The following is a 10,383-nucleotide window of genomic DNA, read 5'->3' as shown; positions in this document are numbered from 1 at the left end:
GAGAATACATGAATCACAGGAGTCACAGTCTACTGCATACATACCTTTCACCATATTGGCTGTTGGCACTGCCCCATGGGACCAGGATAGCATACTACAAACCAGCAGGCAGCAGCACTGGTGATTTTTTTTTCTGATGCCACAAACAGATTTATGCCAACGATCCATTATTCTCAGCCATCAGAATGCACATATGAGCCAACAAGCCAAGCTGGGGCTCTAGTCTGAGACCAGCCAAGGCAGTCAGGCTAACTGGCCCACCTGGGGCTCCTACTTTTGACCTCGGTTTCATTAGCACAGTGCTTTTGCCCCATGAGCCAACCAGACTGCTGAAATATAAATCAACTGCCTTCTCCAATTCCCCCTTCTTCTGGCCAAGGTGTTAATGAACGAGGCAGTGACCAAGGGGCGCAACAGGGAGAGAAAATGGACTCATGGAGGTCACAAATTGGATAATCTCATTCCAAACAAGAGTGAAGTGGATCACGTTTTTTATGCAAACTACATCCTCCAGATGGGCCTTCTGACCAACCTCCAGCAGCTCCCTATATTCTCTGTATTTCATCCCCAAGTATACCTCTCACAGACTACAGACCCCCACCCATACAAGCTCAGGGACCTGAAATGTTACAGCAAGCCTTAAACAAACATACACATAGGCAATGGGAGAGCATAAGTGTGCTGAAGTAAAAATTTGCCTTTCTCTAAGATAAACCCCACTATGAACTGTTTGCTCAGCCTACTGGAGCTAGCCCTTGCTGGTAGTTGTATCCTGGCTCTACTGGGTTTCTGCACCATACAGCTTCTTCAGTGACTCCCACCCACAAGTGTAGCTCTTGCTGCATTGGATGGCCAGCAACCTGCACTGACCTCCAGTTCCTGCCCTTTGCTCTTATCTCCCTCTCCTTGGTTTCATCTCCTCAAATCCCAAGGCAGTCTGATTTCCCTTTGAGGAAATCTCCCCAATGTCCCTGCTCCTTTTGGACTCAATGACCTTGACTGCCCTTCTCAGATGGATCTTTTCACCAGGGTGCATTGGCACGATCTCTGCTTCATCTACGCAGGGCTGCTGAGACCCGCGTGGCAATTCCATTTTTCTTAGCAGAGCTAAGCAATCATCATTTGTCTTAGAAATTGGCACATTCCTCCAAATACATTCATGAGATGGTTGGGTGTCTGCTTTGATGAGAGTGGGAATCTTAAAAAAGGCCTCTCCACCCACTTCCCCACACCCCAAAGCAATGTGAAAAGAAAAGGAAAAAATGTGGGGAGGGTGTGCCCTATAGAAGGAGGGATTTGGGGCACAGACATTGAAATGCATGAGGCAATGCGGGTCCAAAAATATAAGCTCAAAATTCCATTCTGTAATGAAACGAGTACCAAGTAGAGGGAAAAATTCTAATCGCATATAGAGAGCACAAGAACATATTGCATTTCTATGTAAAAACAAACTGATTTCTCAGAACTCTGTGAGAAATTAGAATTATTCATTCATAACTTCATAGATGAGGTTTCTCTGCAAGCATCTCACTAATCCCTGTTTCCATCATAGCTAGGGAGAAAGACGGAGTCAAGCTTTGTACTTTAGGGACATCTGAGCTCCTAGGAGGGGGGAAGAAAGGAATATAGAATGGTTGTGTGTGTCATCAATAACTCTGGACTGTATACCCAGGCATTCTTATTGCACTGTGTGGTTAGGAGTTAAACTACATGTATCTCATGGGCCATAGCAGTTTGCATGCCCAAACCTTGTTCCAAAGAGGACAGGAAAGGCAGCTGCTGACCCAGGAAGTTAGCTCAGACACATGCTCCAAGGCAAGGGTTTGTCACCATAGCCAAGATATGTTCTACAATCTGAAGATGGTCTTGGTTATGTAAAATCATTTGCCATTTGAGAGGTCCTGGGCACAAGGGATCATTTCTCTCATTCCCTGGAAAGCATTAGGAATCTTTCCCAGCTTTAGTAAATAGCCAACACCATTCATTTAGCAGCACAAGATAACTCCACTCTCAATGTCCAGAGAGTCTTGGCAATAGAGACAAAGGCAGGTAACTTATGATTTGCCTAGAAATTCTTATGGTTTTATTTAAGCTCCTGATTATAGATTAAATCCACAAAAGCAGTGGATGTGTTCATGTGTGGGTATGTATACATAAGTATGTATCACTGTGTGTATATATGACATATATCATTGTGGAGAGGTGGCTGTTCACAGCTTACCGACCTGTACTCTCGGGTGTCAGGGATGACAATGAATTCTAGTACACGTTGTGTGATTTTTTTCTTGGCCTCTGCTTCTTTCGGGATTTACTCTAAAAATCAACTGACAAGTTGCCAGACATCCCTTGGTCCTAGAACTCATGTGATGAACAGCCTCCTCCTGAAATAGTAACCAAACTGAAGGCATTCACATTGTGTTGATGTGAAGCCCTAAACATATCCCCAGCCAATGCATCTGCAGTTCCTTCCTTTGACTCTCCTCCATGATTGACAGCTGTGACCATTTCCCACCATGGTTGACAGGTGTCTCTGAATATAGAGAAAGTTATCCTCATCTAGTTATTGCTAGTGAATAATTTGGTGGTTCATAGAGAATACACTAGCTTAAACTTCATACCTTTTGTAGATCAACTGTACTTTAAACACACATAAAAATGACTTTTTGTAAGTAATAAGTAAGTGAATCCAGTCCCTGCTAAAATCAGTTAGTTTTCTTGTGTCCTACAACTCCATGGAGACTTTTTAGCTTGTCTACAGATAAACAAAGTCACAAAGGCTTGGGGAATACTTTACAAAGATGAGACAGGTGATCACAAAGACTCCACCTGGTATTCTGGCCTTATTCTGGTTCCATGAACTCCAGACTCTAAAGAGACAGAACTTCCTTTAAGTGTGTTATGAATTTGACAGTCCTCTAGATGATGTTGAAGTCCTGGCTGTAAGTGAATGTGACATTATTTCCATCTTTGCTGATGACCAAGTTAAGGCCACTAGGATAGGCCACGATCTACTAATGTCCTTGTGAAAGGAGGAAATTTGAAGAGAAAAACATGTATGGAGGAAGGGTGGTATAAAGATGGGGAGGGGGGGGCTGTGTACCAGCCAAGGACCTTGCTGGGGTCAAAAGCTAAGATTCAGGCTTGAAAGAAACTCTTCCCAGGCCCTTTGAAGGAAGTAGCTTTGTTCTTGGACTTTTACTCCTGAGAACTGCAAGACAATTAATTTCTTTTATTTAGGATACTTTGTACGTGGTACATTTTTAATTTTGTTTTGATTCATTTATTTGCTTTTGTTTGTTTTACATCAGTTGGAGGTGACCAATAGGAAGCATTCACTCACAGCCAAACTTTCCTCTCATCTTGGCTCCATCTCTGAATGGAGTCATCTCCCTGGTACCCTCAAAGACCTTAGAAAAATTTTTGTGTTAATTTTCACACAGTCAAAGAAAGCTGAATATACATGTGAACATTGTCTATACCATCCACAGAAACTGAACTCTGACCCCATACTCTCTGCAGAAATTAACTCAGAATGCTCAGAAGTTAATCAACAAAGGCCTTTTTCTTTTCTTTTCACTCGTCTTCCAACTCAAGCCTAACCAGAGCAAGCCAAACAAGGTCTTGAGGTGAACCTGATAGGCCAGCATCTTCCAGTGAACACGAGCCTAGCTCTCCAGCTTCCAGTATATATATATATATATAATATATATATATATATATATATATATGTATAGATATAGATAGATAGATAGATATAGATAGATAGATATAGAGATAAGAGATAGAGATATAAATATAGATATAGATATAGATATAGATATAGATATAGATATAGATATAGATATAGATATACCTCTGCCTGCTGCAACCCAGCAAAACTCTAGTGGCAAAAGATTGCTGGTGGTTGCTAAGAAAGCTCTTTTAAAGAGTAAGTTCTGGCCGGGCAGTGGTGGCCCATGCCTTTAATCCCAGCACTTGGGAGGCAGAGACAGGCAGATTTCTGCATTTGAGGCCAGCTTGGTCTAGAGAGTGAGTTCCAGACAGCCAGGGCTATATAGAGAAACCTTGTCTTGAAACACCAAAAAAAAAAAAAAAAAAAAAAAAAAAAAAAAAAAAAAAAAAAAAGAAAGAAAGAAAGAAAAAGAAAAAGAAAAAAGAATATGTTCTGGTTGTTCTCACCCTGGTGAGGGAGTCTTCACTAATTTCATTCAGTCTCTCAAGTCAAGTCATAGGTTCTAGGGAGAGAGCTCAGGATTAAGTGAATAGATACTATTGCAAAAATAAAGATGTATCTACTGAATGACTGCCCAACTTGGGTATCTGAAAAAAAAGTTCTTGGTGAACCTAAAACATAACTGTGCACTGTGTGGCTTGGGCTTCGGTCAAACTAAAGAAAAATGGCCAGATTGTGATTTTCCAGTTTCCAATACAATATGAATTTATTCTTGTAGTCTTATTTATTGTGGTATTTTTCAAATTATAATAAATTTGCTTTCTTCTGAATATTCAGCTGCTTCAGAAGTTACCCAAAGGATGCAATTAGGCCCTGGGGAAATATGCCATTATGTGCACATATCATGCTTTGCATAGGGTTTCCATCATCTACATAATTTATGTGCTTCTGCATAATTTTGCTCCTTTTTATGTTTTCTATGTGTCTGTGAGATAATCTAGAAATCGGCTTCTCACCATCAGAAACACAGAGAACTCAGGTCTGCCTCATTTCTTCACCCAATCCACTTCACTTCCAGTGAAGCCCTGATGGAAGCCCCAGGAGACAGCTGCCTTTCCACAGCTCCTAACATCAAGGCGTGGAGAAGTAGAAGGTTCGGGGGCTTTCCGGAATGAAACAGAACCTTGTCCGTTTTTGTATTCTTATGGGTATTCGCTGAGGTCTCTGGTGAATAGTGCTAGCATTTTAAAGCTCTTTAAACTGTTTATAATCCTCACTTTGGTTTTGAAACAGAAAAATAATGCCAAAATTAATGGCTTTTTAAAGCTTCTGATGTGTGGTGGTTGCATACAAATTTCCCTAATACTGAGCAAGTCCAGCACCTGGGGGAACAGGTGAGTTTATGTGCAGCTCTTGTTGGACTTTAATTGATTTTTCCCTCTTAGCAGTCATTTCTACTTTCCAAAGTTTTAATTTCCTTGCTTTTTATGAATTCTGGGCTGCCCAAATATTCTTACAGTGCATCTCTTTGCTATATGACTGAGTTTCCCAGGTTAAGTACTGCTCTAACTTGGAAAGCTTTCACTCAATGGCCTTTGCCAATAGATCCACCCTTTACAACTTCTTGACTGTGCCTCTGTCTCCTCCTATGAGAATAGATACTGTGATTGGTTTAACACAATGACTGACCCACTCTGGACCACAGGACTGATTCAGAGTTCTTTAGCAATAATGCAGACACTTGCTTCCTTTCATTCATGATGAAGAAAGTGAGATCAAGATGGAAACAATAACCACCAGCTTGAGAGCCAAGTAGGAGAGAGGAGCACATGTTTGCACATGTGTCTACACACCCAAAGTAGTCTAGATCAGTGATTCTCAACCTATGCGTCCCAACCCCGTTGGAAGTTTCATATCAGATATCTTGCATATCAGATATTTACACTACAATTCATAACAGTAGCAAAATTACAGTTACAAAGATGAAACAAAATAATTTTATGGGAGGGGGTCACTGCAACTTGAGAAACTGTATTAAAGGGTCACAGTATTAGGAATGTTGACAACCACTGTTTAAAACTTCCCAGTGGCCTTCCAAGTAAGGCAATGAGCACTGGACCCTCAACACACACTGAGAAAATGGCCAATCAGGCAAACTGGTGCTGAGCTAAGAACTAACTGGTCACAGATGAACGGTTCTCTCCATGTACTCTTGAGCACTAGGCAAAAGTTCGGTATTCCACATGCTAGGTCATAAGAAACCCTGAGTAGTACACTATAAGTGTAAGGTCCACTTAGGCCACCTCACCCCAAATCTCAACCAATATGACCCTTTTTTGTTTTATTTTGTTTTGTTTTTGTTTTTGTTTTGGGTGCAGCAAACTTTATTGATGGTATTCAAGAGAGGAGGGAGGGCTCCCTAGGCCCCTCTTATTATTATGGGGGTCTGGGATGGAAATTGTGAGAGAGATGCTCAGTGTTGGGGGCCAAGTTGGGATAGGGACTCCTCAGCAACCAAGGGCCTCTCTACTGCTCCCAGTGTCAGGCTGGGGTGAGTGGTCCAGGCTTTATTACTCCTTGGAGGCCATGAAGTCCACCACCCTGTTGCTCTAGCTGTATTCATTGTCATACCTGGAAATAAGCTTTACAAAGTTGTCATTGAGAGCAATGGAAGCCCCAGCACCAAAGGTGGAAGAGTGGGAGTTGCTGATGAAGTCGCAGGAGACAACCTGGTCCTCAGAGTAGCCCAGGATGCCCTTCAGTGGGCCCTTGGATGCCTACTTCACCATCTTCTTGATGTCATCATACTTAGCAGGTTTCTCCAGGTGGCATGTCAAATCCACAATGGATACATTGGGGGTAGGAACATGGGAGGCCATGCCAATGAGTTTTCTGACCTTGCCCACAGCATTGGCAGCACCAGTGGATGCAGGGATGATTTTCTGGGCAGCCCCATGACCATCATGACACACCTCTCCAGAGGGGTCATCCACAGTCTTATGAGTGGCAGTGATGGCATGGACTGTGGTCATGAGGCCTTCCACAATGCCAACGTTGTCAGTGATAAACTTGGCCAGGGTGGCTAAGCAGTTGGTGGTGCAGGATCCATTGCTGATAGTCTTGAGCAAGTTGTCATATTTCCCATGGTTCACACCCATCACAAACATGGGAACATTGGCAGAAGGGGTGGAGATATTGACCCTTTTGGCCTCACCCTTCAAGTGGGCCCCAGCCTTCTCCATGGTGGTGAAGATGCCAGTAGACTTCATGACATATTCAGCACCAGCATCACCCCATTTGATGTTAGCAGGATCTCGCTCCTGGAAGACCATGATATACTTCCCACTGATGATAAGCTTCACATTCTCAGCCTTGACTGTGCTGTTGAATTTGCCATAGGTGGAGTCCTACTGGAATACACGTAGACCATGTAGTTAAGGTCAATGAAGGGGTCGTGGATGACAACAATCTCCATTTTGCCAAGTGCAGAGCAGAAGGCAGCCCTGGTAACCAGGCACCCAATATGGTCAAATCCGATCACACTGACTTTCACCATCTTGTCTATGGGACGAGGCTGGCACTGCACAAGAAGATATGGCTGTCTCTGGAACAGGGAGGAGCAGAGAGCCCCAATATGACCTTTAACGATCCATTCACATCCATCTGTATTCTCCCTGGAAAGAAAATGCACCCAGCAGTATCCCAGAAATAACTACACATGAGCAGAGAAAGAGCAGTTTGGCAGATAACTGTAGCATACCCCTGACTCCACAAATGGTTTCAGCAAACAAAGAGATTTCCTATTACAGAATGGTTAATAATTATACACTGAAATTGGTGGTGACTGGTTTAAAAGAATGTTGTTTCTAAATGTATACTTTCTACAGACCCATTTTAATACCCGTGAGGACAAAGACAAGTCTTATAGAACAGAGAAGTAGGAAATATTAAAATTAAAAATGGATTCTCCTTGTCTGAGTACAGGGCTTTGCCAAAAGATAGAGCAAGGGATGGGCTTAGGGTGTTACGTATGTTGGCATGGGTTACATGTATCTGAAACTCATGCAAAAACCCTGTATTACATCAAATGACTCTCAACCTGAAGCAAGAGGACTATCAATTAAAGTCCTGACTATACTTTTTAAATGATAAAGCTGTAAGACTGAGGTAGACCAGTTGTTTGTCATGTCTGTGGTCCATGATTTAGTCTCCAGTGCCATCAAAAAAGAAAAGTCCTAAGTCCAATTGGCCTTTGATTTCTCTTCTGCTAGATTAAATGGCTATCTTTCAAAGTTTAGAATCACTGGAGGAATAAAAAGTTTCTCAAACTAATTAACATATTTCTATCACACATCTGAAAGTCAAAAGTCTTAGCTTCATATAATAAACAGCAATTTATCTCCATATTTGTTCCTGTGAGTATTTTCTTCTCCTTCTAAGGAGGACCAAAGCACCCACACTTTGGTCTTCCTTCTTACTGAACGTCAATGTGGTCTGTGAGTTGTATCCTGGTTATTTGGAGCGGTTTTGGCTAGTATCCACTTATCAGTAAGTGTATACCATGTGTTTTTCTTTTGCAATTGGGTTACCTCACTCAGGATGATATTTTCTAGTTCTATCCATTTTGCCTAAAGGAAAGGGCACCACCTGTGGATTCCTCCCATATACAGTTACCAAACCCAGACATTATTGTGGATGCCAAGATATGCATGCTGAAAGGAGCCTAATATGGCTGTCTCCTGAAAAACCCTGCGAGAGCCTTATAAATACAGAGGCAGATGTTAACAGCCAACCATTGGACTGAGTGAGGGGTCCCTAATAGAGGAGTTAGAGAAGGATTGAAGGAGTTGAAGGGATTTGCAACCCCATAGGAAGAACAACATTATCAACCAAACAGACCCCTCAGAACTCCCAGGGACTGAGCCATCAACAAAGGAGTACACATGGCTCCAGCTGCATATGTAACAGAGGATGGCCTTGTCATGCACCAATGGAAGGAGAGGTCCTTGATCCTATGAAGGCTCAATAGATGCCCCAGTGTAGGGGAATCAAGGGCAGGGAGATGGGATTGGGTGGGTGGATGGAGAAACACCCTCATAGAAGCAGGGGGAGGGAGGATTAATAGGGTGTTTCCTGGAGGGAGAGAAACCTGGAAAGGGGATAACATTTGAAATGTAAATAAAGAAAATATCCAATTTTTTTAAAAAAAGGAGTATTTACCTGGAAAAAAAAAAGATAGCCATTCTTAGAGTTCGGGTGTTGTAAGGAAAACAAAGACTGTTCAAGAACAATGACTAAATTACTGTGACTCAGTCTGCCACTGAAAACTTATTCCAAAACACAAACCAGAGAAATGAAACAGTACCAAGAAGCCCAAAGTATTCATGTGAAAATAAAGTCTCACAAGATCTTGAGGCTCTTTGCTGATCCCACATTCTTGGATTTGGCAAATATATATACCAAAATATTCCTTTCCTCTTTCCTCTCTCCTCATCCTCAAGGTGCCAGAGGGAAGTGCCTCTTAGATCAGACAAGACAATGGATAGAAGATTCCTGACACTCAGAAGCTGTGGTCTCAGGAAATCCTTGGTCAGAAGATGATCTCCAGGCTTATAGGATCTTATGGTTGGGAGGCTGCAGTCTAAAAGGGTAGATTGAGCAGGGACCTGATAGAATTGAAAGATGGCACAGAACCTTTCCAAAAAGTCACAGAAGTACAGTGCTTTAAGGTAAATGCTCCAAAGCCACATCAGCTGTGCAGCAAGCCCAGGCACCAGTGACAGGATGATCAGACGCTCTGGATGCTAGGGTTAAGAGGTAAAGGACATGCCTGACAATGTGAAGGAGACAGAAAACTGCTAGTGACAGTGGGTTCAAAGGGGACTGAAAGAACAGGTAGAAATAAAGGATGCAGGGATTGAGAATGTAACACAATAGACACACTTAGCAATCGGGTGCACACAGAAGAGTCAGTGTATAAGACCAGCAGTGAGCAAGGAAAAGGATAAGAAAGAAGTAGAATACAACTAAGTAAAGAATGGTGGGCAGCCCAAGGGAGTCAGCTCAGAGCATGGAGACTCTGGAAAGGCCTCCCACATCTGCTCAGAGTCCCCGAAGCAAACGGGAAACTGTCAGATAGGAATGATGGGAAGGCATCCCGAATAAGAAATTTCAGGATCAAAATCAGCAGGCCATTACAAGTTCCCACAGTGGGGAAAGGTCAAGATGGTCCCCATCCCCCCTAATAAAGCTAAATAAATAGAAGCCTAGAAAAGCTTCAGCACACTGTCTTGAAACTGAACATAATCACAAGAACTCCAAAGGCACAAAACTGAATGATTCTCTCCTTTTGGGAAGGCCTTCAGTGCATGAGTGAATCCCTGGGAAGATAACAGAGATGATAGTGCATTTATGGTTTAAAGGGTCCCCTCAGGCTCAGGTGCTGAAGACTTAGTCACCCCTTGATGATGCTATGGAAACTGGAAGGTGAGGCCTGACTGTAGGAAGTAGGCCACAAGGGCCAGTCCTTGGCTACTTCCTGTTGGTCTCTGTTTCCCCTCCCTGACGAGCCGTTGCACATTGTCTTCCCAAGAACCATGGAACCAAAATAAATCCCAGCACTGAGAAGACTGACAACCTGATCCCTAGAGCTCAATGACCAGTCAGCCCGGCCTACTTGGTAATTTCCAAGGAAATAAAAACAAGGTATC

The 10,383-nt window shown here is 42.7% G+C and overlaps 1 pseudogene; it reads right to left on the bottom strand.

The window, feature by feature from the left end:
* Nucleotides 1-6,243: 6,243 nt before the first annotated feature.
* LOC116100938 lies at nt 6,244-7,229 on the bottom strand (annotated as a pseudogene).
* Between the last annotated feature and the right edge of the window lie 3,154 nt (nt 7,230-10,383).

The sequence above is a fragment of the Mastomys coucha genome, unplaced genomic scaffold (assembly GCF_008632895.1).
Source record: "Mastomys coucha isolate ucsf_1 unplaced genomic scaffold, UCSF_Mcou_1 pScaffold21, whole genome shotgun sequence".
Classification (NCBI taxonomy): Eukaryota; Metazoa; Chordata; class Mammalia; order Rodentia; family Muridae; genus Mastomys; species Mastomys coucha.
This window is presented reverse-complemented; position numbering and strand designations above follow the sequence as displayed.